Below are 26,447 nucleotides of genomic sequence, written 5' to 3' on the forward strand. Positions count from 1 at the left end.
ACAGGCAACACTCCCCATCACACTGCTGCAGTCTGTGTCCCTCCAGTGGGTGAAAGTCCCTTCAGGCTGCTGCAGCGTGGGCCACCCTACCACGGGTACAGCCTTTCAGGGACAAGCTGCTCCAGCAGGGGCTCCTCCTTCCACAGGCCTCCCACGGGGTCACAGCCTCCTCACAGGCATCCCCCTGCTCTGGCATGGGTCTCCTCCACAGGCTGCAGGTGGATCTTTGCATCCCCATGGATCTCCATGGGCTGCAGGGGCACAGCTGCCTCACCATGGTCGCAGAGCAATCCCAGCTCCTGTGCCTGGAACACCTTCTCCCCCTCCTTCTTCACTGACCTCGGTGTCTGCAGAGTTGTTCCTTTCACGTACTCTCACTCCACTCTCCTCTGGCTGCAATTACAACTGTGCAGAAACTTATTTTTTTCTTTTTTCTGAAACACATGATCACAGAGGCACCACCACCATTTCTCATGGGCTCAGCCTCGTCCTGAAGCACATCCATCTTTGGAGCTGCCAGGGACTGGCTCTGCCAGACATGGAGGAAGCTGCCAGCAGCTTCTTGCAGAAGCCGCCGCTCTGCCCCCCACCCTGCTACCAAAGCTTTGCCTTGCAAACCCAGTACAGTTGTATTTAATTGTTGGTCTGTCTGCACAGGCTATTAATGGTGGGGATCTGCCACCTCTTTGTTCCCCAGTACAAAGGTAAAAAGGATGTCTGCAGCTCCACGTCCAGTTTTTGGGGGTAAGGAGAGGAGTAAGCAGCAAAGGATGCACAAACCCAACTCCCATTCTGCCACGTGCCAGGTTTCCACAAGACAGGAACATAACGCACCCTACCTCTGCTCAGAAGAGTGTGGGGAGCCTAAAATTCTCTATCCTAATTCAGTCAGACTGCCCAATGATACGGGCCGAACTGTCAGCAGCCTAAATAGCTTTTCATGGCTGTCATTGTGGTTGGGGAATTGATTCATGTCTGGGTTTCTTGCCAGAGCCTGAGGAAAGGAAGTAGCCAAGACCAGGTGAGAAGCGGTGTAAGGTAGGCAATTAATTTTTGGATTCCTTTGCCACTCACAGAGCAGCTGCTAATGGGCTGGGCTTGGGGAGTCTGGTTTACAGGCACTTGGAAGTGCTGATACCATCTGGTGAAATGTTAGGTGTCTTTTTAAGAGAAAAAAATGAAAGTGTTTCTGTTACAACCGTGAATAAAGAGCCTGGGCGCAGCAGTGACTGCCTAGTAGCAGAGGGACAGAGGCTGCAGGCAGGTTTGTATCCTCCATAGAGCTGGAGCAATGGCAGGATTACTTTGCCTGCACGTTCACTGCTTTGAGGGAGGAACAGGGTAGGAGAAATTAATGTAATAGGAAACAGAAGCACAGACTTGAGACTGTGCCATCTGTTTTGTTGCGTGGTGAAATAAAGCAGGGACATTTGATGATTTTTAAAAATGTATTTATTTAAAGAAAAAAATGTGGCAAATCTTATCAGAAGAGTTTAGGTTTCTGGCAGCTTTACAAGTCAGGTACCCTGTGCCTACATACAGTATTAATAATGGCTTTGCAGTATTTTTGGTTAAAATTTACGTTCATTAAAAAATTCTTCAAAACACTCTGTAATTGGTGAGCAGCATATGAAAGGTTAATGAACATTGAACATGTTTTACAGTTTCCTTTGAGAAGGACCCTTTACATCCGTAAATGCCTGCCTGAGGTGGCCTCTGCTTTAGGACTTTAAAGCTTAAAGAAATCCTACATACAGAAGAAATTCTTCCCTGTTACGGTGACGAGGCCCTAGCAGAGGTTGCCCAGAGAAGCTGAGGCAGCCCCACCCCTGGAATTGTCCAAGGCCAGGTTGGATGGGGTTTGGAACAACCTGCTCTAGTGGAAGGTGTCCCTGCAGGGGATGAGAAAAGCTTTGGTGTCCCTTCCAACCCAAACCATTCTCTGATTCTACGATTGTACATGTTGAAAAAGGAGGCTGTGGCCTTATGTGCTTAGGTACAAACCTCCCACCTATTCTTCTGAACATACCAGTTTAGTCATTTATTCTTTCCTTTGTGCTTTCACAAGAAGCCCTTGTGCCCTTCAAAATCTCCGTAGGAGTTTGTGGTCAGTTTCCAGAATAAACAGGGATGGAAACCCGAGCAGTTTGGTGCATCCCTACTTGCTGCTGGAATGATTGTGGATTTGACTGACAGGGTTTTGTTCCTAAACACAAGAAAAGTTTTATTCCAGTGCCACACTCAAGCGTAGCAGTGGGGCCGTGTGCGTGGCTGACCCAGCAGATGGGGCAGAGTCTTCATAAAGTAAATATATAGTAGCAGTCCTTAAGGATGTGGCCCTTCTGGGAGTGCTTGCATGTTTATGTATCAAAACCGTTTACAGAGAGGGAGGGCCCTTTTAATGCCGTTGAACTGCTACGGAAAAATTTTGGTTTCAAGACCATTTAATTAAGGTTAATGAAGTCTGGGACTTGGGCACTGTATCTCGTGCAGTAACGCACGTCTCTGTTCTTGATAGATGTCTTCCATTTGCAACAGTAGTTACATACTGGGGACTCAAATCCCCATTGTCCCCATGCCTTCAGAGTAGGGCAGGCTCTTGTCTTAATTTTACATTATAATCCTTTCCAAATGGAGACATAATGACGTAATTCATTGTTGCATTTTGAAACAGTGTGGTCAGCGTGAGGATTTGATCGAGCAGTTCCACTCTTCCAAAAGTACTAAGGTGCTTGCAGATATTTGATATTGAGCTATTTTGGCTCTCAATTGCAAAATGAATAGGTCAGGCAAGGCCTTTGAAAGGAACTTAATAGATACATCTCACAGTCACAGAGAAGCAGGAAACTCTTCTGCTAAAATGAGACTGGGTTTATGAAAGGTCGCAGTTAACCTTTTAAAGTAAGTTTTTGCAGGTCTGCAGAGCAAATACTGCATTTTTAATAGGTATGGGGAGAATCTCTGTTTTACTGATAATGCTCCAAGTTTTATTTTTTCTCCAAATTGGAACAGAGCTTCTTGTAAGCTAAGCAAGCCAGCCTTAAGGCTTTTGCTTTATTGCTTCATAGTGAACTACTGAAATAGCAAGGCATTGAGCAGTAAGTACAAGAAGCAGCATAAGCTGCCAAATACTTTATTACTGTTGTTATTATTACTACTGTTGGTGACTTTTAAGTGCTGTCATCATTTTTTCAGAGACTGTTGTGACACAAATAGCCACCCCAGTTGGCTTAACTTAAAAGTTCATTTTTTTTGCCTCTATAAGCACCAATCACTTACAAATTTGGGGAGGGGTCTAAAAAGGACTTCATATAGATACCGGTGTAGGTGGGTGTACAGATGTCTGTACATATTTAGCTATCTATTTATCTATCTTTACATACAGATATATGAAACGCGTATAATAACTATACTTTCCTCCATTCCTAAGCTTCTCCCAGAAGTGCTTTTCTGCTGTATTTGGTGTTGCACATGTGACACGGGGGAAGGGTTAGAAACCTCTGGTGGGGAGACAGGAGTTCAAATGCAGTCTTGGGCCTGGCATCTAAATCAAAACAAGCTTCTTCCAGGCTCCTAAAGCTTGCTCTGAGCCAACAGACACTTCTCTAGGCTACGTGGGCTGGGGTTCTCAGTAAATAAGTGACCGTGTCATTGCATCATATGGAAAGTTTAGATTGGGAAAGCTGAAATTGTCCTCGCTAAACGTTGGCATGTCCTTGTATTTGGTAACATAGAGGCCCAGAGGATGTTTGTCATTGAGTGTCACAGCAGGAAGGAATGCAGGAAAAACCCCTCTTTGGTGGGGTCAGGACAGGATCTGCACCCTGTTATGCTCCTGCCCTGACAGAAGCTCAGCAAGCTCCTGTTGCTCTGTCAGGCCCCTGCAGGAAAGCTTTGAACAATGGTCAACGCAGGAGAGATGTCACAGGTGATGGAGCGTGTTTGTGCCAAGGCACAGTGCAGAAGTGAGCCCTGGCTCCAGTGAATGCCACGTATTTTATGAGTTTTCAGTGTGTTTTCAAAAGTATCCCTTGGAATGCAGAACTGAGGACTAAAACTAATAGCAGGCTCTGTCAGTACTGAGTGGTTTTACTCTGTAATGGTAGAATTCAGTGGCCTCTTCACTTCAAAGGTGTCAATTGAAAGATGTTGCGATGAAAAAGAGGTGGAGATGAACAGTGCTTTGAGAGAGCAGAAATGAAGGTTGCGGGCAATACTGAAGAAGAAGCAGATGCAGGTGGTGAGGGAGTTGGGTTTTTGCGAGAAGAGAGTGTTTCTCAGGAGCAGAGAGCCAGCGGGCTCTCCGGGGACAGCAGTGCTGGGGATGAGGGGAGTCTGTGCCCTGCACAGCTCCCTGGCCCCGTGATGGAGAGTTGTCCCGGTGGCTGTAGCTTGGGGGCCGAGTCTCCATCCTCTCAGCTTACCATGGGAGCCTATCCCAGCCCAGCAGAGCTGCTGGAAATCTCCCTGTATTCGTGCAAGAGCAGCTGTCCATGCAGAATATAGCTCTGGCTTTTGGGGCGTTCATTAGAACATACAATTCAAAACCAAAGGAACTCTCCAGACCTGAAGGCCGATAGGAAATCAGACAGAGTCAGGGTGCCACCAGGTGTAAGGACACTTTCCCTCTGTGTCTCCCTTCTCCCTCTTGTTCTCTCCCCCATTCCTTTTCCATTTTCCTTCCTCCTTCTGTGTCGGCGAGCCGAGCTTTGCCGAAGAGGCGAATGGAGGCGAATGCGGCCGGAAATAGCCGAGCGTGGCCGAAAGTAGCCGAAGCTGGCCGAGGAGGCGAGTCCAGCCGAACGGAGCCGAGCTCTGCCGAGCGCAGCAGCCCGGGCGGGGCTGAGCCGGGGCGGAGCCGGGGCGCCGGGAGGATCCCCTCCTGTTCCTCTCTCTCCCGCTCCATGCTCCTGCCCGTGTTCAGTTACCTCTCTTTCCCCCGTTTCCGTGTCCCCCCCAAACCCGGCTCCTTCCTGTCCTGTCCTGTCCCTGCCCCGCTGCTCCGTTCCATTCCCCCTCTCTCCCTCCTCTGTGCCCCGTCCCTCTTGCTGCCCTGCCGGCCTTTCCCTTCCCCGACCGCTTTCCTCCGCAGCCCGACCTCCCTCCCCGCCCTTTCGCATGTCCCGCTCTCCCTCCTCTCTTGCCGTCGCCCCTTCGCTTCTTTCCCCCGCAGCCGTGGAGCTCGGGGCGCCTGCCAAAATGAAGACCTGTCAAATCCTAGCTCTGCCTTTTGTTTAACGTGTTCTTACTTCCTATTTATGTCATCAAAGAAAGCAAGGAAAGAAGAAATGTGACTGGTTCCCACTATTGCTCCGTGCAGGCATTTTTAAAGGCTGCTGTATTTCTATCCTCTTTTTCCCCTCCAAGCTTGACTTTTCCAGTCCTTTTTCGAGGTCTGCTGCTTTGGGTGTCCCAAACAGGGCTGGGTTCTTCGGCAGGGGTCTTAGGACTCGCTACTGCTTCTGCTTTTTGCGAAGGTGTATCAAAGTGTGCCGGCAAAAGGACTGTTTTCTCCAGGGGAAAGCTTTCTCTCAATGACCATCAATGCACGTATGTGTTTTAGTCGTGTACCCAGACGGATTAAGAAAAGCCGACACCCGTAGCAGATTTCTGTTGGATCTGTGTCTGTGCGAAGTGGGCTGTGTGCTGGAGACGGAGAGACGCTGTTGGAGAGTGGCAACAGCGGCAGGTGTGAGCTGTGAGGATGAGGAGGGCTCAGAGCAGCCCCCGGTGTGAGCTGTGAGGATGAGGAGGGCTCAGAGCAGCCCCAAGTGTGAGCTGTGAGGATGAGGAGGGCTCAGAGCAGCCCCAGGTGTGAGCTGTGAGGATGAGGAGGGCTCAGAGCAGCCCCAGGTGTGAGCTGTGAGGATGAGGAGGGCTCAGAGCAGCCCCAGGTGTGAGCTGTGAGGATGAGGAGGGCTCAGAGCAGCCCCAGGTGTGGGCTGTGAGGATGATGAGGAGGGCGCGGCTCCTCCGGCAGCTGATTTAGGGGGTTTTCCTCGCAATGCTTTTGTACGGAGCTGCTGGAGGAGAGGAGTTTATGGGGGGCTCCCGGGGCTGTCTCCTGGAAGGACAGCGGGCGCTTCGGGCAGGGTCTGGGGGATCACCTGGAAACCCACCTGGATACGTGGAGCCTTGCTCTGAGGAGGAGCCGAGGGACAAACCTTTGTGCCGAGAAGCAGCAGGTGAGCCGGTGCGCCTTTGCAGCCGGGACTTTTCTCCTTTCCCTTTGAAACTTCGTCCTCCTGAGGTTGAATTGGAGGGGGCAGTCCTGTTGTCCCCCCTTTTAAGGGGTTTGGACTGAGGTAAAAAGCCCCCTTTTGCCATCGTTTGAGGCAAGCCGCTTCTTTTCTTCTCTTCTAGGGGACGCGATTGAAGGGAAGCCTACGTTTCTGTGCCCTCGTTGGGGTGAGGTGAGCGCCGGAGCGTGGCGTCAGAGTCGGGGCTTCAGAGGAAGGGAGCTGCAGCCGTGGCAGCGCTGGCAGGGCGGAGATCGGGCTGTGCCGCTGCATTCGGGGCGCTTCTTCTGCCCCCGGCCCGGCAGCGAAGGGTGCGGCGCGGAGCCCTGCCGGCAGTGCCGGGGCTGGCCGGGGCGGAAGGGGAGCTGGGCGCGGCTGGGCTGCCGCGGGCCCGCCGGAGCCGCGCCGGTGCGAGCCGTGCGGAGCCGAGCGGAGCTTTGGCCGGGCCGGCGGGCGGGGGAGGCGGCGCGGGCGCCGCGCCGGTGCCGGCCGGTGCCGCCGCTCCGTCCGCTCCGGGCGCGGGGCTCGGGCGCCGCCGGGGCCCCCCGGGCCCGGTGCCGGCCCCGCCGGGCCGGGGGCAGCGGGCGGGGGTCTGCCGGCGCGGCGCCGCCTCTGCCTGCCGGAGGAGCCGCTTTCCTGCCGGAGCCGCGCTGCGCCCGGGGCCGGGAGCGCGGCTCCGCATCTTCCAGCCTCCCTCGCTGCGCTGCTTTTGAGGCGCTCCTGAGGAGCTCCTGGGATCGGTGGCTTTTGATCGGCGTCGCTGTAGGAGAAGGGCCCCGGGCGCTTCTTGGTTGTTACGGTTCTTGCTTCGGGTGCTCGTGACAAGGTTTTTTTTGGATTGAGTGTTGTTGTTGGATTTCTTTTTGATCGGTTCTTATGTTTTTTAAGGATGCGTTTCTAAAGGTTTACGCTGGTTTTTATGGGTCGTAGCATGATGTAGAGGGTTGTTTTTCAATTCGGTTGTGGAGGCTTTTATTAGCGCGAGTGCATTGTGTTTGTTTTGGTGGGCTTGAGGTAGTGTGCTGTAGTGAATTAGTGAGGTTTTTTTTTTAATCTTGGTAATTGCATTTTTTAAATTTTCCTATAGAGGTTTTGTTCATTTGGTTTGTTTTATTGTTGTGGACGTTTTATTGTTACCGGTAATTTGGGACTTACTGTTTGTGGTTACATTTCTCTTTTGGTGATGTGTTTATTTCTAGGTGGTATTTGTATTTTGATGGTTTGAGGCATTATGGGTTTATTGAGTTAGGAATAATTTTTTTTGTTGTTACTGTATTTATTTGGGTTTTTGTTTCAGTTTGATCTATTTGTTGGTTGCTTTTTATCAGTGGTTTTTTTTTAGGAACTTGTGTATTTATACAGTGGATTTTTTTAGGTAGTTATTTATCTGGGTGCTTCTCTTTTTATTGTCTAGTGGTTTAGGTTTTTGTTAATCTCCTTTATTAGTTTGGTTTTTAAAGCTAACTTAGCAGAATGCTGGTTACTCTTTGAGTTAGTGTAGAGGTACGGTTTTAATTTTTAGCAGCTTTCAGGGTCTGTTGTATGGTTTGAAGTTTAGTAAATTGGTTGGACTTCTTTTTCTAGTGGGTTTTGTGATTTGTTTTGTGGGTTTCTCTAGGGCTGTTTTTTATTTTTGTTTCATTTTTGTGATGTGTCTCACTGACAACTGTTAGTGAAAAGAGTGTAGTGTGGGGTTGTTTTTGCTGGTAGTTAGTTCTATGGTGGTGTATTTTTAGTTTCTGTTGTTTGTTTTTGGGTTTCTTTTGTTAAAGTTTTCATTTTGGGGTTAATTTGTAATTATTTTTAAGGTTTTAGGGCGATTGAGATTTTTTTTTATATGGATGTCCTGTATGATAACAGTTAATTTATTTGCTTTATGTGGCATTGATGGAAGGGTAGAGGACATTTTTGTATAGAATGTGTATTTTAATCATAGTACTAAAATAATACCATGGTAAGAGGGGCTGTGTTTTATTGTTTGTTTCTGAGGTGGTTTGGCATTTTCTTATAGGTTGGGGTTTTTTTTGTTGGCTCGTGGAGCCATTCTGGCTGTTTTTGATGAAATTGGTGGGACTTTGATGCTTTTTGATTTTGCTTTTTTTTTTTTTTTTTTTTTTTCCTTTTTTGTGGTATAATAGTCTTTTAGAAGAATTTGGATGATTTAAAAAATATTTTTGTTATACTTTTCATCTAATGATGTTGGATTATTACAGATGTTTTGGAGCTTTATTTTTTTGAAGTTTCATTTGGATGAATTTATGCTGGATGGTAGGACTGTGTTTTTATTTTTGGGGCAGTTGGTTGTAGGTGTATTGTATGTTTTTCAAGTGAAAGTAAATCGAGGCTTGTATTTGGTTGTTAGAGGAATGGAGAAAAATGTTTTGGTGATGTTAACAGTGGTGTGTTTTGGGGTTTTTGATTTATAGTAAGTCTGGTACAGTAGTGTTTAATGGTGGAGTTCTTTAGGGTATGATAGTTTATAGTTAATTCTTACTGGTTTTAGATTTGTGTGTAGGTTAGAGGAGGTTATTGAAGGGTAAGTGGGTGTTTTAGATGAGTTTTAGTGTTTCAGTTTATAGAGCATTTTTTGGATGGGAGTTACAGTATTTTGAGTTGTTTGGTGTTGCTGGTGATGTATTGTTGAGGTGGTAAGAAGTATTTGTTGGGTTTTTTTAAAGAAGGTTTATTGTAGATAGTTTTAGATAGTTGTGGTGGGTTGCTTGATTGTTTTATGTTTTTTAGCCTTTTTGTAGTTATTTGAAATATGTTAGAGTTTTTTGGGTTTATTGAAATACTTGATTTTGAGGAAGTTCCTGTTTAGAATGTATGAATTTTTCTTGGCTTAAAATAAAAAATTTATATTCTAGTTATAGTGAGGATTATTTTTTTTTTCTTTTCTTACTGCTATATTTTGTGATATTTGTGTTAGGTTAGTAGTAGGGATAGCTTTACTTTTATACGTTGAAACGAGGGTCGTGCGTACTGGTGTTCATAAAGGTTTAATATTTTTATGGTTCTGATGTGTTAGGTTAATGAATTTATAACGTTTACAAGACTTTTTTTTGTTTTTATTTCAATACAGGCAGGGTTTTCTTAGTTTTCAGGATTTGTTTGGCATAGATTTTAGAGGCGTTATTGAGGGGATAGGACAGGGTGTCTCTGTTAATCTATTTGGCAATTTGGATACTGGGTAAAAAAAATTAATATTTTGGTAGAATTTTGGGGTTTTGTTAGTTTAATTATTTATGAATTTGTGTGCCTGCAGCTGTAGTGTCTCTGCTGCAAGTCTCAGTATCCATTCATGTTTGTGTGCGTTAGGCAGTCCACTCGTGTACCAGCGAGTCCCCCCTGCAAGCGGCCGCAGAGCCGCTCCTTCGCTCTCCTGGGAATTCGGGGAGCGGCACACGGCTCTGCGACGAAGCCTTGATCTTTGTCACTTGGAGGTGACACCAGGGAGCCTCAGGAGCGGCCGAGGAGTTGCTGTAAGTGGGGGAACTACTAGTGAGGGGGACCAGGGTCCACTCGAGTTTTGGGAACGCCGCCTCACCTCGCCTGCTCTTCAGCCAGGCAGACCCTGCCAGGAGGGCGTGGGCGAAGCGTGCGGCCCGAGGAGCCCGGCGTTCTCAAGAGAATAATGGTGAGCAGCAGAATTGCTGAGTTGTGGCTGCTGTGCGGCTGAGATCGTGCAGTGATGTTTGGTGTTCTCGATTGTAGCTGAGCACGGGACCACAGCCCAGTGACCATAGGACATTCCCCGCAGGCGAGGCAGCCTCCATTGCCAGGCGACGTGGATTCTCATCCCCAGATGCCAGAGAGATAAGTGGAGGGCTAAGGCCCGCAGAGGGGGTGAAAGCGGGGTGCTGGGAGGGCATTTTCAATGAGCTTTGGGGATGGGGATGTGCAAGAAGTGTCCCCTTAGATCAGCTAAAGGGAAAGTGTCTGTTTTGATCACAGTGCTGAGGTGCTCAGGGCAGAGCAGTTCTGGTGTGTGTCCTGTCACTTGTCTCTGGTGCACTCTGTGTTCTTTGGGTCTCTCGGTCCTTTCTTCTCCTCAAAAGCTCTCTCTGCCTGTCCTGTGTCACGGGTGTCTGCACGTATTTGTCCCACAACTGCTCTGCCCTGCTGCATAGCCTGTAATAGCACAAGTCCTGGGGACTTGAAATTTGTCATTTGCAGGGTGTAGTTGGGCTCTAGATTGTATGGGGAGATTGACATAACATGTTTGGTGATGCTAAGTTGTCCTGCAGCCATTTGACACTAGTCCTAACTTCCTTTCACATGAAGACAACTCCAATCAGTGGCAGAGAGCCCCCAGTCCTGAGTGAGGGTGTTGCCATGATCAGGTCAGTCATTGTTTGCATTTGCAGGGGCAGCCTAAAGGGTGACCGTGTTACAGCAGTGTTCTTTGCCTTTATTTTTAGGTGGTCCAGGCAGATAGCAGCAGTCAAGGCCAAGTGTGCCAGGTGAGCAGTGGACCAAAGCAGTTGTTTTTGCTCAGCTTTTGGTGGAACTGTAAGCATCCACTGTTGTTTGTGTGCTTTAGGGAATCCACTCAGTGTACTCATACCTCTGTCTCCAACTGGCTGATGGACCGGGTTTCATGCACGTGTGGTCTTGCCAGAAGCATTACAGGACCCTGTGACAGAGCCTTCCAATTTTGCATTTCAAGGTCCCCTCCTGGTAACCCACAGGAATGGGCAAGGAGTTGTGGTGAGGCAGGGAAGAGGAGCGAGGGTACCCTCAAGTTGCAGCAATGCCATGTCACCTTGTCTGCCCTTAACCTAGGTGTGCCTTGAGATGACGGTGTCAGAATCCAAGCGCGCCTGAGGTGTGTGGCCCAAGACTTCTTGGGAGACGGTGAGTAGCAGAATTGTCAGGTTCTGGCCCATGTGCTGTTAAGGTAGTGCACTGACGTTTGGTTTTCTTTCTCTTGGCAGAGCAAGAGATAACAGCCTGGTGACAACTGGAACTTCCCAGACAGGCACGAGGCCTCGTTCTGCACCTGATGGGGATTTGCATCCCCAGATATGTGCAAGATAAGTGGAGACCTACAACCCACAGAGGGGATGGAAGAGGGGTGCCAGGTTGGGACTCCCCAGGAGGGGTTTTTGAGTCAATTTTGGAGATGGGGATGTCCAAGAAGTGTCTCCTAAGGCCAGCTAAAGGGAAAGTGTCTGTTTTGATCACAGTGCTGAGGTGCTCAGGGCAGAGCAGTTCTGGTGTGTGTCCTGTCACTTGTCTCTGGTGCACTCTGTGTTCTTTGGGTCTCTCGGTCCTTTCTTCTCCTCAAAAGCTCTCTCTGCCTGTCCTGTGTCACGGGTGTCTGCACGTATTTGTCCCACAACTGCTCTGCCCTGCTGCATAGCCTGTAATAGCACAAGTCCTGGGGACTTGAAATTTGTCATTTGCAGGGTGTAGTTGGGCTCTAGATTGTATTAGGGGATTGCCTTAATATGTTTGGTGATGCTAAGTTGTCCTGCAGCCATTTGACACTAGTCCTAACTTCCTTTCAAGATGCTGACAACTCCAATCAGTGGCAGAGAGTCCCAGTCCTGGGTGAGGATTTTCCCATGATCAGGTCAGTCATTGTTTGCATTTGCAGGGGCAGCCTAAAGGGTGACCGTGTTACAGCAGTGTTCTTTGCCTTTATTTTTAGGTGGTCCAGACAGATAGCAGCAGTCAAGGCCGAGTGTCCAAGGTGAGCAGTGGACAGGAACAGTTGGTTTTGCTCAGGTCTCAATTTTTGGTGCAATTCTAAGCATTTATTCTTGATTTTGTGCTTTAGGGAATCAACTCTGAGTGCGCATACCTCCGTTACCAACTGGCTGATGGACCAGGTTTCATGCCCTTGTGATCTCGCTGGAAGCATTACAGGACCCTCTGATGGAGCCTTCCAATCCTGCATGTCAAGGTCCCATCCTGGTAGCCCTGAGGGAATGGCCAAAGTGTTGCGGTGAGTCGGGGGGGAATGAGATTCCACTCGTGTTTCAGCAATGCCATGTTGCCTTGTCTCCACTTAACCTAGGTGTCCCCTGCGATGACGGTGTCAGAATCCAAGCACGCCCAAAGTGTGAGGGCCAAGAACCCGGGCATTCTGAGGAGGATGGTGAGTAGCAGATTTACCAGGTTTTGGCCGATGTGCTGTTCAGATTGTGCACTGATGTTTAGTTTTCTTTCCCTTGGCAGACCAAGAGGTGACAGCTGGAACTTACCAGACAGGGAGATGGCGTTCTTCTGCACCCAACAGGGATTTGCATCCCCAGATATGTGCAAGATAAGTGGAGGGTTATGACCCACCGAGGGGCGTGATAAGCGAGGTGCCAGGTTGGGACTCCCCAGGAGGGGTTTTTCAGTCAGTTTGGAATTGGGGACGTCCAAGAAGTGTCTCCTTAGACCATCTAAAGGCGAAAAGTGTCTGTTTTGACCTTAGTGCTGAGGCATGCAGGGCAGAGCAGTTCCGATGAGTGTCCTGTCACATGTCTCTGGTGCACTCTGTGTTGTTTGGGTCTCTCGGTCCTTGCAGATATTCTTCTCATCAAGAGCTCTCTCTCCCTGTCCTGTCCCCTGGTTTGTCACATCCTGTCCTGTGTCACAGGTGTCTGCACGTATTTGTCCCACAGCTGCTCTGCCCTGCTGCATAGCCTGTAATAACACAAGTCCTGGGGACTTGAAATTTGTCATTTGCAGGGTGTAGTTGGGCTCTAGATTGTATGGGGAGATTGACATAACATGTTTGGTGATGCTAAGTTGTCCTGCAGCCATTTGACACTAGTCCTAACTTCCTTTCACATGAAGACAGTTCGAATCTGTGGCAGAGAGCCCCAGTTCTGGAGGAGGGTTTTCCCATGATCAGGTCAGTCATTGTTTGCACTTGCAGGAGCAGCCTAAATGGTAACCGTGTTACAGCAGTGTTCTTTGCCTTTATTTTTAGGTGGTCCAGGCAGATAGCAGCAGTCAAGGCCAAGTGTGCCAGGTGAGCAGTGGACCAAAGCAGTTGTTTTTGCTCAGCTTTTGGTGGAACTGTAAGCATCCACTGTTGTTTGTGTGCTTTAGGGAATCCACTCAGTGTACTCATACCTCTGTCTCCAACTGGCTGATGGACCAGGTTTCATGCACGTGTGGTCTTGCCAGAAGCATTACAGGACCCTGTGACAGAGCCTTCCAATTTTGCATTTCAAGGTCCCCTCCTGGTAACCCACAGGAATGGGCAAGGAGTTGTGGTGAGGCAGGGAAGAGGAGCGAGGGTACCCTCAAGTTGCAGCAATGCCATGTCACCTTGTCTGCCCTTAACCTAGGTGTGCCTTGAGATGACGGTGTCAGAATCCAAGCGCGCCTGAGGTGTGTGGCCCAAGACTTCTTGGGAGACGGTGAGTAGCAGAATTGTCAGGTTCTGGCCCATGTGCTGTTAAGGTGGTGCACTGACGTTTGGTTTTCTTTCTCTTGGCAGAGCAAGAAATAACAGCCTGGTGACAACTGGAACTTCCCAGACAGGCACGAGGCCTCGTTCTGCCCCTGATGGGGATTTGCATCCCCAGATATGTGCAAGATAAGTGGAGACCTACAACCCACAGAGGGGATGGAAGAGAGGTGCCAGGTTGGGACTCCCCAGGAGGGGTATTTGAGTCAGTTTTGGAGATGGGGATGTCCAAGAAGTGTCTCCTAAGGCCAGCTAAAGGGAAAGTGTCTGTTTTGATCACAGTGCTGAGGTGCTCAGGGCAGAGCAGTTCTGGTGTGTGTCCTGTCACTTGTCTCTGGTGCACTCTGTGTTCTTTGGGTCTCTCGGTCCTTTCTTCTCCTCAAAAGCTCTCTCTGCCTGTCCTGTGTCACGGGTGTCTGCACGTATTTGTCCCACAACTGCTCTGCCCTGCTGCATAGCCTGTAATAGCACAAGTCCTGGGGACTTGAAATTTGTCATTTCCAGGGTGTAGTTGGGCTCTAGATTGTATGGGGAGATTGACATAACATGTTTGGTGCTGTTAAGTTGTCCTGCAGCAGTTTGACACTAGTCCTAACTTCCTTTCAGATACAGACAGTTCAGGTCAGTGGCAGAGAGCCCCAGTCCTGGGGTGAGGGTGTTGCCATGATCAGGTCAGTCATTGTTTGCATTTGCAGGGGAAGCCTAAAGGGTGACTGTGTTACAGCAGTGTTCTTTGCCTTTATTTTTAGGAGGTCCAGGCAGGTAGCAGCAGTCAAGGCCCTGTGTGCCAGGTGAGCAGTGGACAGAAGCAGTTGTTCTTGCTCAGGTTTCAGGTTTTGGTGTAATTGTAAGCATCCATTGTTGTTTGTGTGCTTTAGGGAATCCACTCAGAGTATGCCAAGCCCCTGTCACCAACAGCTGATGGCCTGGATTTCCTGTGCTTGTGAGCTCTCAGGAAGTATTGCAGGACTCTGTGATGAAGCCTTGAAATTTTGTATTTCAAGATTGCATCAGAGTTGCCTTTGGCAATGGCTGAGGAGTTGCGGTGAGTCGCCGAGGTAGGGAGGGGGAGCCAAGGTCCACTCGTGTTTCAGCAATGCCGAGTCTCTTTGTCTCTTCTTAACCCAGGCAGACCCTGCGATGACGGTGGCAGCCTCTGAGCCTGGCCAAAGTGTGCGGCCCGAGCGTTCTCAGGAGAATGGTGAGTAGCAGGATTGCTGGGTTTTGTCCATTGTGCAGCTAAGATCATGCAGTGATGTTTGGTGTTCTCGATTGTAGCTGAGCACGGGACCACAGCCCGGTGACCATAGGACATTCCCCGCAGGCGAGGCAGCCTCCATTGCCAGGCGACGTGGATTCTCATCCCCAGATGCCAGAGAGATAAGTGGAGGGCTAAGGCCCGCAGAGGGGGTGAAAGCGGGGTGCTGGGAGGGCCTTTAGGATCAGGTTTGGGGGCAGGGATGTGCAAGAAGTGTCCCCTTAGATCAGCTAAAGGGAAAGTGTCTGTTTTGATCACAGTGCTGAGGTGCTCAGGGCAGAGCAGTTCTGGTGTGTGTCCTGTCACTTGTCTCTGGTGCACTCTGTTCTTTGGGTCTCTCGGTCCTTTCTTCTCCTCAAAAGCTCTCTCTCCCTGTCCTGTGTCACGGGTGTCTGCACGTATTTGTCCCACAACTGCTCTGCCCTGCTGCATAGCCTGTAATAGCACAAGTCCTGGGGACTTGAAATTTGTCATTTGCAGGGTGTAGTTGGGCTCTAGATTGTATGGGGAGATTGACATAACATGTTTGGTGATGCTAAGTTGTCCTGCAGCCGTTTGACACTAGTCCTAACTTCCTTTCAGATGCTGACAACTCCAATCAGTGGCAGAGAGTCCCAGTCCTGGGGGCGGGTTTTCTTGTATCTTGTATCTCTGTCGGCTTACATTGTATGCACTTATGTTGCACCTACCTGTGTCGGCTTCTATTGTATGTGCGTATGTTGCGCCTACCTATGTTGTCTTATATTGTTTGTGCTTATACTGTATGTACCTACGTTGCCTTATGTTGTTTGTGCTTATACTGTATGTACCTACGATGGCTTATGTTGTATGCACCTCTGTTGTGGCAATTGTGATCGGAGCTGCCTTGCCCGGGCACGTAGTCACGCTCAGGTAGAGCAGTTATAAAGCTTTGCCGTTCATCTGTTCTCTACGGGGTTTGGGGTACAACACTGATGGGCCCAGAGTTGGTATAGCTCCTAGCTCTCAGATAGTCAGTCACTGACCGCCTCCCCTTGTCTCGTAGGTCCCCGGGTCCCTACAGAATTTCCTGGAATCTACCATTTGACATGGAGGTCCTGCGGTCAGAAGAAGCGTTTAAGCATATTCTTCAGTGCAGCGTTTCACGTAAGGGTGGCAGCCAGCGTGTCAGCAGAAGAATGTGTGAGAGTGTGACTGTCTGTGTCTGTCTGTGAGAGTTTGTGTGTGCTTGTGTCTGCAGCTGTGTGTGTGTGTGTGTGTGTGTGGAGCAGTTCCAACCTTGTGTGTATGGCCTTTGCCTTTCAGGGGGGGTTTTCATCAGGCAGGAGGATTTTTTGGGAGTCTCTGGAGCGAGTTGCCGTGAATGTGAGTTTGTGCGTAACGCGAAGGGGGCGTGCACGTCGGCGGAGCGTTTTGCGCCGTTTTTGTTCCGGGTGCGTCATAACAATAAAAGTGTTGTGGACTTTTCTGAAATGGAGACACGGTTATATTGTGTCAATATGTATTTTCCTTGTAATACATTATATTGTTCTGTCTTTGCAGTTGTTCCTGTATTTTGATGTATTTTGCTGTATGTAAATTGGACTTGTACTTGTGTGCCTAGGTATGATGTATTCTTTGTTGTATTTGTCTCTGTACTTGCATTTGTATGCATTGTTTCCCTGTGTATTGCTGAAGTTTAAATTAAGGGAATAAAGATTAATCAGCCCTAATAATGATGCCTCTTACCCTCTGTCCTGCCCACCATTCATCTCCTGTCTTTCTTTGGTGTGGTTGAGTCGTATCATTCTCACCCTTTTTCTCCCTTTGCCTCTTACTTTCCTCTTTAGTCTATTCCTCACTTTATCCTTCCATGTGTAACTCTTTGTCTCTGGCTGTGTTTTCCTTTGTTTCCATTTCTAAGACATCTCTATGTTTCTCTAACCCTATTTCCTTCTCACCCTGTCTATTTTCTTCCATTCCTCTACATGTATTTCCCCATGTCTCTTTGTCTCTTTCAATCTAGGTTTCACTATGTTTTCTTCTTTTTTTTCTCTTTGTCAGCCTTTGTCTTTCTAACACTTGCTATCATTGTCTTTGTCTCTGACCCTTTTTCCTTTTCTGTCCAACTTTAACTTTTTTGTCTAACTCTCTATTTCTTTCTCTCTTGAACCCTACCTTGTGTTCAGTCTCTCCATTTGTTTTCCTGTAGGTTTTCAGCTCTATTTCTTCTTTTTCTTGTCTCTCTATTTGCTTTTCTCTTTCATTTCAAGTGCTTCCTTTTCTGATTGTCTTTCACTCTTTTTCTCTTTACCCCACCTTTCTTTCCTCTTTCTCTGCCTTTCTCTTTCTAATCTGACTTTTTTGGTTTTTCTTTTTATCTCTGACTCTTCTTTTTCTTGCTTTGTTTTCTTCTTACTCTCTCCTCTTCCTTTTCTTCTCAGTCTTTCTTCTTCTCACTCTCTCCTCTTCCTTTTCTTCTCAGTCTTTCTTCTTCTCACTCTCTCCTCTTCCTTTTCTTCTCAGTCTTTCTTCTTCTCACTCTCTCCTCTTCCTTTTCTTCTCAGTTTTTCTTCTCACTCTCTCCTCTTTCTTCTCACTCTCTCCTCTTTCTTCTCACTCTCTCCTCTTTTTCTTCCTCTTACGCTCTCCTCCTCCCTCTCTCCTCTTACTCTTCCTCTTACGCTCTCCTCCTCACTCTCTCCTCTTTTTCTTCCTCTTACGCTCTCCTCCTCACTCTCTCCTCTTTTTCTTCCTCTTAGGCTAAATACTTGTATCAAACATTTTAAACAGCTCTTTTATACAGAAGTGAATACATTAAAAGAGAAAGGGAAAGAAAATAACTGGTAATATATTTCAAAAGTCAAACCAGTATTTAATTTCTGCATCAAGTATTGCAATCAAAGACACCTAAAAGATTCACCTTTCCATAAAATCAAGGTTTTAGTTATTGAGATGGTGGTTTACTTATTTAGGTGGTTGTTTTTTGTCCTTCTAACAGCTTGTATTTTTAACTGTTTAGTCCATCAGCAGACAGACACCCTGTCCATCTTAACAGGCCATAAAAATAGTGCAGGTGATGACATTGGTTAGCAACCTTTTCTTCATCATCATCATCATCATCTCACATTAACCTAGAGAGACGAAAGGCACAAGGAATTCAAATTATTAGCTTTGAGAACTGAAATAAAAATCTTCTTTCTACAATTAGCCTACATATAGTGGCATTAGAAATACCACTTTAAGTTCTGAAAGTACCGGAAGGAATTTATACCCAAAGGATCCTAATTCTTTGGTAAGTCAAAGCTGCCATTTGTACCTGTGAACACTATCACTTGGAGAAAATGCAACACTTAGGAAGAGTTTTAATTGTTTTTTTCATTACTTGACTGTGTCATTTTTTCTGAAGTTTTTACAGCTTCTTGCATTCAAATGAAGGAAGATTAAGGCTGGATGGTTAAGGTTGTAATGCAGCATTTCAAAGTAATATTTGTGAAGATGTACTAGAAACTGCATTGCTTAGAAACCTATTATTTCAGTAATCCTTTCTCAGAACTTCACAAAGGTCCTCTTATTGTGTCTCTGATAAATAAAATGTGATTTCTATTTAGAAAGAATTAAGGTAGTGAAGACTAACTAGAGAAGAACATGCAACCTTATAGATACTGAGGCAAAAAATAAAGCAAAATGGTTAGTTGCTGGTTCCAACTGGTATTTTTAAGTCTGTATGGCTAAGCATCTCTATCTTAAATTTGTGATCTTTCTGCAATTTTGTATTTATGGGGCTTATGCCTGTTCAGAGTAATTAGTGTCATTTACATTAGAACAAATACTGAAATACAAAAAATGAAAAGTTATTGGCAAATGGGATACAGAGTAGCAAATCTGGAAATTAGACGCTGCTGATATTTATCTGTAATGAAATTTGGCATAGGACCAGCAATAGCCAGAAGTAGGTAGAATATCCTGTGATACAGCATCTGAAATTCATCAAAACCCCCCCTCCAAATTACCTTTGGTATTGTAAAAGTTTCCATTCTTTTTATTATTTGTACTTTATTAGAGGCATCTTGTCAGTACTACTTTTTCTTAGCCTTATCCGGAGATGCTTTCTTATGTCTGACTCCTGAAAGTCTCTGTGCAGAACCAGAGTTCTGCAGAGCTTTTCCCCCTGTATTCCTTCCCTTTTCTGTCTTCCCAAAAGCTTTTGGGATTATGGCTTTTACACCATAATTTACTTAATTGCCTTTTCGTGTCAGAGAATTCTTATGCATATAACATCTCATTTTTAACTACCTGCTTGGTATTGCTACAACATCAAAGAACTTATAAAATTATTCTTTGTTCTCTTATTAGATTTTTTGCTTTGTCCTTACAGAATCTTCTCTGATAAATAGAAGTGGTAGTGCTTTTTATTTACTGCCTTAATTTCCTGCAATAAAAAAACACTCTATGTTCATTAATCATTCAACGACAAAGGGTATTCTGTATTGGAGCCAAAATTGTATACGTTTCTAAGCAACTACAGCATTTTGCTTTATTTTCTTAAATCTGTTTCAGAGCTTTGATCAAATTGCACTCTCCAATTGTTTTCCAAAGGGTGTAATAAGAGAAAAAAATAACCATTTTTATAATGAAATTTCAAGCCAATAAAATCCTTAAAGGAAATTTGATTCTGTAAATGAGGACTAGGAAGAGGAAGGTCATAAGAAGTTACATCATCTGAGTTTAACCATCCCCTTAGCACACTGATCTAAAACAGGAAAAGCGTATGAAAAACTGCAGAGGTGTCTTCTGAGAAGGTATATGCACATTTCACATACTTCTTGTTCTGTATCTTTCTTCTAAACAGTGATTAAAGCAGCTCCCAGTACAGATCTGTAACAAATTCATGAGCAAATCTGATAAGACGTGTCTTTGAGTAAACTGTGAACCTAACCTGACAACTAAGATAACTAGTTTGTCAGTTGATCTAACCGCACCATTCTTTTCTCCTGTATCTGGTTTCTTTTCTTCAGAATTAACCCAGTACTTTCTCCCCCATCGTGCTTTACAAACAACCTCCCTATCTGCTTTTTGTGCCCTATGAAGCCAAGAGGAGCAGTGATGCACAGGAACACTGAAACTCCAATGTCTGGTCAACTAAATCTGGATGATGCTCTTTAGGAGCAGCAGAATGATTTTCTAACTGCAAAAACTGTTATAATACCACTTATTTAAACTTGATTTCCTGTTCACTTGTGAATTGATTATTTGACCTTAAATTGTTATGGTTTTTTTGACCATAAAGCCAGTTCTGATTTGCTGAGTTGATGCCGTAGAAAATACTTATATTTACATGGTTCAGCTGTTCGCAGGTAAAGTTGCATGATTCAATAGCCACTGGACATGCTGAGTTCTGACTGGCGTGTTAAAATTTTTCTAATATGTGGGAACTCAAAATGTCTCTCAGACATTTTTAGAGGTTCCAGGCCTTGGTCAGAGGCATTCTAGACCCTGGCAGACAGCTGAAAAACAGCTGTGATTTTGAGTTTGAGCCATGGAATGAATTGCCAACTTTGGAGGTGGAACAAGCAATCACAAAAGGTTAGATAGTATAGTAAAAGTAGTTACAAAGTAGAGGGGAAATTTTTTTAGTATTGTACAGGGGGGTTTTAACGCATGTACATGGGGGTCAGAAGTTCTAAGATGGAGGAAAGTGGGCTGATCCTGTTCTTCCTCCTTCTTTTTCCTTACCTCCATGTTCTTGGTGATGTTGGCACTCACAGATTGGTTTAGAGTAGAAAAACACTTGGCAACGTAGGTAGTAGGTATTGGGGAATAATTATAAACGTGTTATACGTAATATATCTTATAAAAGATAGCAGCAGCCCTGGGCGGAGAGGGAGACGAAGAAGGCAGCAGATCGAGAGGATGTCAGGGGGTGTGTGTGCCTCTACCCAGGCCGCTGATCAAACAGCCGCAGTCCAAGAACATAATCTGTTAGATAACTAGCGATAAACTGCCTTGAGACCGAACAGCTAAAGCCTGCGGAGTTTTTCTTTGGAAGCACGGGTGGGAGGAGGAATTTCACCACCACATGAGACCCCAGAGCAAGGCCGGGGTTCTCACAGTAATAAAGATGCACCCTTTGTTTATCCACCTTTGTCATTTATACATCCAGCTGTGAAGCTCTCCAGCTTTGCAGTGCTGTTTACTAGGACAATTGAATACCATAACTTCCCAAATTTGGTGTACGTGACCAATCAATATGCAGATTTTATAGCCATAATTTCACACACAGATAATTTGTTAATTGGGCTGCATGCTAAGCTGAGGAAAGCAACACAGCAAATAGTTTTTGCTTTTTGATAGTTTCTGCCATGTCGAGCTCTCATTCTGTCCATTGGTAATGATTGTACCTCTCATGGGAGGAAATCTGACGGACAAACATACAAAACAATCCACTATTTGGCATAGAGGGAACTAACAACAATAGCCGAAGTTTAATATTTTGCTTCCTTTGTCACCTAAGGGTGTGGAAGGTATTCTAGTTCATTGAGTTTATATTCTGTCACTGATCTTTAGCTGAGGGACACAAAGATATATGTGTTATGCGTGTTTGCATATTTATGTGTTTATATATGCATGTAGATATAGACATATAAAAACACATAAATACACACAGGTGGGGGTGTATGTATATGTATGTATTTATATATATATATGCCTGAGGTCATATGTGTGTGGGATTCAGTTTATGTTCTGTTAAACCCAGCCCTCTGTGTGTGTGTGTGTTTGCACCTCGTCCACAGGAGCTGGTTACAGTCCTGGCTATTGAACTGTTGTTGTTTTCAAGCTGTAATTTATTTGGTAATGATATACAATGTTTCACAGTGATAAGGAGTCAATAATGAATATGTTATGCTTTAACATCATAAAGACATCCTTAGGAAAAAGTCCCTGTCTTTCTCCAACAGTGATCCATATGGTGTGCTACTAAAAGGAGAAGATCTCTGAGTGAACAAATGTGAAATAGTACAGACTTAATCTTTATTGCTCTTTTCCTATCAAGATAGCCTTTGTTGTCTGGCCTATGAAGACACTGCAAGACTACTCACTCATACAGCATTGTTTTATTGTTCACTTTTCTTTTCTCTAAAGCAGACCGGGGTTGTTTTTTTCTTTTTCCTTTGCATATGTCTTAAGAAGTTGACCTTTAGCTTTACTAATGCAATTAATAGTTTTTGCTTCCTATCTCCTATAAATGATGTTGGTGAAATAGGTCACCTGATTTCATGTTCTAGTAGGTACAGTCAGAGAAAATTCTGGCTATGTAAATTATCATATTTAATTAGCATTATTTCTATCCTCTTTATTACACATTTTGCAATACTATTGATTGTTGGACCTAGAGTATCTTTTGTCCTCAAGCCACACACCTAGAAGTCACCTAAATCTTCATTTTTTCTGAGGATAATTCAGCTTGGAATATTTTTTTTTAAATCTAAATTAAGAGTAAATAATTTAAATGGAAGTTTTGACAGGACCACACGTATAAGGTTTTGAAGTATTTCAAGACTACGAAAAATTGCTACCCTGTCATCTGACTTTTTAGTCTTTATCTAAGACATAAACCACGTGTTTGTTTGATGTTTGATTTTTTGTCATAAAAGGAGTAGGTGCTTTATCAATAGACTTTATTTTAATCAATACTGCCTTGATTATTCCCTACATGAATCCAATTTTTATTTCTACTGTCTAGAGTGGGAAAATATGAGAAAGAGTTCCCCACATCAAATCCATCTGCATCATCTCAGAGGCTGCCTTCAGTAGCTTAAACATGACTAAACCCCTCCCACTGTTACACTGGAAAGAGTCTTGCTGACTCAAAACTTTAAAAAAACCTTGTAGTTTTCACTCCATTTAAATGTGTCACTTTTAATAGCAAAACAAGTAGAGAAATTCCAATGTGAACTCATTTTAGAGCAATGACCAAGTATTATGAATATTTGACTGCATTTAATCTTTCAGTTCCTTTTCTTATTGCATCCTTAATCCTACTCCTGAAGGGACTTGGATTTAAATACAGTAGAATTTCCAGTGTTGAGCAAATCTCTGGTTTCATACCTGAAGATCTCCTTAGTTCAAAAATCCACTTTGTAATTAATTTTATTTATGCTGTGCAACTCTGCTTTCCCAGATATTAAAAAACATATTGGCAAAGAATATGACATTATTTCTTGAATAAAATGACAGGAAGTAATGCAGCAAGATTTTCTGCCTTGAGAGTCACCTGACTTCTCCATTCAGTGACTTTATATTCCTATTCAGGGATTATTATACCTAAGAGATCCAGAGTATAGCCAAGAGAATAGTAATAGAGAAGTTCTAACTAATGCTGATTTTCTACTGTTTGTTACTATTTCCTCACCCATAAAAGGCACTTGTAATTAATTTTCTGTTCCCTAGGACCACCTGTAGAAGTAAACTTCACTATTGGTGATGAGATTTAAACACGAAGAAAAAAAGCTGGGTAAGTATGAAGTTGTTAAACTCGCTGTCACAAGACTGTATTGTTGAAGACTGTTACAGGGATGATGGGAGTCTGGGATAAGTTTAGCTATGAAAACTTAGTTCCATTTCATTAAGTAGGCTTAAAAGAAGACCCAAATTGGGTTGGTTTTTTGCTGTTGTTGTTGGGGTTTTTTTGGTATTTTGGTTTTTTTTTGGTGGTTTTTTTTTTGGGTTTTTTTTTTTTTTTTTTTTTTAACGGAATATTTTTGGAAAAAATATGAAGTAGTTATCTCTGACATTTCTATTGACAGGTTGCCAAGACATGTCTGGGGAATCGTAATGATTCAACATCTCGTTTGGAAGCAGCAGAAACAGAGACAAGCTTTCAGGTATTCTCTTCCAGAGTAATTTGTGGGGTTTTACTAAAAAGTCTCATGAGATTCAGTTACTTAAAGTATACTTACACATTCTTCACCAAGTTCTGTCTCAAAAGAGAAGACTACTTAATTCAGACTTTGTCTGTGTCTGATTGCAATTGACCTGTTCAAAATGATTTCTGGCTGGTAACAACTTGCAAACTATGAAATATTTGGAAAGCTGGTAGTCAAATGAATTAGTAGTCAAATTACTTAATTTGACAGTGTGATGTGTATAGCCCTGGAAGCAGGAGTAAGGAGAGTTATCCAAAATAATTAAATATTAAATACCTATGTGGTTGTTTTCATACATATATACATAAAATATGCAGTGATATGAAGCTGTATGTAGCATCAGACTTGTATGGTTTTGCACTGTGAAGGTTGTTAATGATGCTTTCTTAGAGATCAGGACCCTTTTCTAGGGACAATTCCATTGCCATGGAATTTTAACAGACTTTTTTATTTCTGTTTATGTATATATGTATTCTATACACCATGTTTTTACCTTTACAGAAGTTTCACAGCCCTCCATGGACTAAACCTGAAGATGAAAAATCACCTGAAAAAAAAGAGAAAAAATACGTAGAATCAGTTAGTACACCAGAATAAAAACTCTAAATGCTGCTAACCTACATTGAAAAATGCCAATCACTTCATGTTCTGCTAGCACAAAGGCATGAAATGTCCCAGGTTTCTAAAGCATGCGTTTTTCACTATTCTATGAATGTCTGTAAATTAGTCTATAACAGACCATTTAGTACCTTCCAGCAATAATCCAAAATTGATGTTTGAAGAAGTGCTTTGTAAAGCAGTCCAGTTTTTGAACTCTTGTTCTACCTTATCAGTAATTGTATACTATAAATTACCTGTTTTGTAAACAACAGTCATTCTCAAGTATGTTTCTCACTGTTTTATTTCATGTAATTTTGTGGCAGATTCGGTTCTAATATTAAGAGGCAGTCAATGTGGAGGGGGGGAAGATATCTGTGTAACCATATTTGAAGTACAATCCTTAAGTGCAACTGCAAAAAGACAACTGTGTGTGTGGGGGGGGGGTCCATGTATGCTTACCTTTTAGTAATTCCATCTCAAATCTACTTACTTACACAATAAAATATGCTTATTGTGTTCTTTCTTTCCTCAGTGCTATCTTAACTAGTTCATTTTTGAACACTGAAAAGCTGACAGAATTGGATTTTAAGGGATGGAGATGGAGAGAATCATTACTTTAAGGATTCAAGCAAAAAAATGTGCAGGTGGTACTGAGTTACAGTGTCATAGCTTGGATGGCAGCCGTGGGAAGTCGGTTTCATCCCTTGTGTTTGTGCTGATCTCGACGGGATGGAATACACTTCCAAGGGGAAAGCCCTGTTTGGTCCACTACAGTTGGCCTTTGATCACTCCATCGGGGAGGATTGATTGGAATCAGCTCTGTCACTCATGGATTCTTTTCGTTTCTCCTTAGTCACACTCTATGACAAGAAAGCAGAAAAGAAAGGGAGAAGAGAGAATGTTTTTCTTTTTTGGGTGCATGTCATTGTTGGTCTAATTTAAGAATTCATATGCCATATCTTTTTGAGATGCAAATCTTTCAGGAATGGATGCAATGCTATCTATCCCTAGCAAGAAGTGTCTTAAGCATTTGTAACTTGTAAACTTCCACCTTTGTCTTAATGCACACCTCAGCACATTTTCAACTAGATTTGAAGTAGTTATAATAATTTACTTTGTCTTGCTTTGTATCAGTTTAAAAGCAAATAGACAAATCTTTTATTTGACTTAGTGATGCTCTGTCTTCAGTTTTAGCATTTAAGACTTTACCTCTCCTTCAACAGTCTCCTTCAATACCTCCTTGTCCTTGCTGGTGTGAAAAATGCATATTTTATGATTGGCTTTTCTCAAAGGCTATAATGAATATTATAAGTGTAATGTTAGAAAGTTATGCTGTGTTCATTTGCTTAAGTAGTGTGTTAAATACAGTTTTAGGTTCTAACATAATGTTAAAATAGAGACTATGTAGGTGGGGAAGTTTTTTTTTTAGGAATGAGATACTTACTTCAAAGAACACCTAAATCTTCCAAAGGAGAGGAATTTATGGCTTCTTATCAGAAGAAGCTAATTTCTTCAGGCCTTACTCGAAGACACCAAGGGATTAAAGGAAACAATTAACATACAACAAACAGAGTTTCTTGTTTAAAATAGAATGCATTCATAACCATAAAGGATATATAAATATGCAACAAGTATATTAGTTTAAGGGTGATTCCTTTATTCACAAGTCATGCTTTTTGTAGCTTAATGTCCGAGAACATCCGGACGTCCGTAATTCTTTACTTTTTTTATTGTCTTGTAATTGTCCTAACTCTAAGCTTTAGTACTCTAATGATATTATTATTTTTATAGCCATTTTATTATTATTAAACTTTTAAAATTTTAAAAACCAAGCGATTAGCGTTTTTTTTCACACTGGTATGAGTAATCTTTCACCCTGACATTTTGTATGTGCTCCTCTACTCAAAGATAGATAGTTGCAGTTTCTCTGCCTCGAGAAAACACAATTTTAAAAACTAAAAAACCTCATGAGCTGACCAAATGATGACAAAGTACGGCTTAAGACTATCCATGTGAAGAGTCAAAACACATGAAATCATGGCTACAAA

The 26,447-nt window shown here is 44.0% G+C and overlaps 2 long non-coding RNA genes across 5 annotated transcripts in view; both read left to right on the forward strand.

The window, feature by feature from the left end:
* The window catches only part of LOC144248584 (uncharacterized), a 107,914-nt gene extending 97,863 nt beyond the window's left edge, over positions 1 to 10,051 (forward strand). For 2 of the 3 annotated variants that reach the window (XR_013341870.1, XR_013341872.1), the window contains 2 exons: positions 9,558 to 9,721; positions 9,803 to 10,051. This is a non-coding gene — a long non-coding RNA (uncharacterized LOC144248584). The remainder of the gene's footprint in view (positions 1 to 9,557; positions 9,722 to 9,802) is intronic. The other variant, XR_013341871.1, reaches the window with a different exon arrangement.
* A 5,688-nt stretch (positions 10,052 to 15,739) lies between these two features.
* Positions 15,740 to 26,231, forward strand: LOC144248580 (uncharacterized). 2 transcript variants are annotated; one of them, XR_013341865.1, is made up of 5 exons: positions 15,740 to 16,039; positions 23,324 to 23,387; positions 23,680 to 23,757; positions 24,301 to 24,477; positions 24,932 to 26,231. It is a non-coding gene; the product is annotated as an uncharacterized LOC144248580 (long non-coding RNA). The 2 variants fall into 2 exon arrangements; XR_013341864.1 differs by lacking the exon at positions 24,932 to 26,231 and having other exon boundaries at positions 15,742 to 16,039; positions 24,301 to 24,930.
* The last annotated feature ends 216 nt before the right edge of the window (positions 26,232 to 26,447 follow it).

Source organism: Lonchura striata, unplaced genomic scaffold (genome assembly GCF_046129695.1).
Source record: "Lonchura striata isolate bLonStr1 unplaced genomic scaffold, bLonStr1.mat Scaffold_187, whole genome shotgun sequence".
Classification (NCBI taxonomy): domain Eukaryota; kingdom Metazoa; phylum Chordata; class Aves; order Passeriformes; family Estrildidae; genus Lonchura; species Lonchura striata.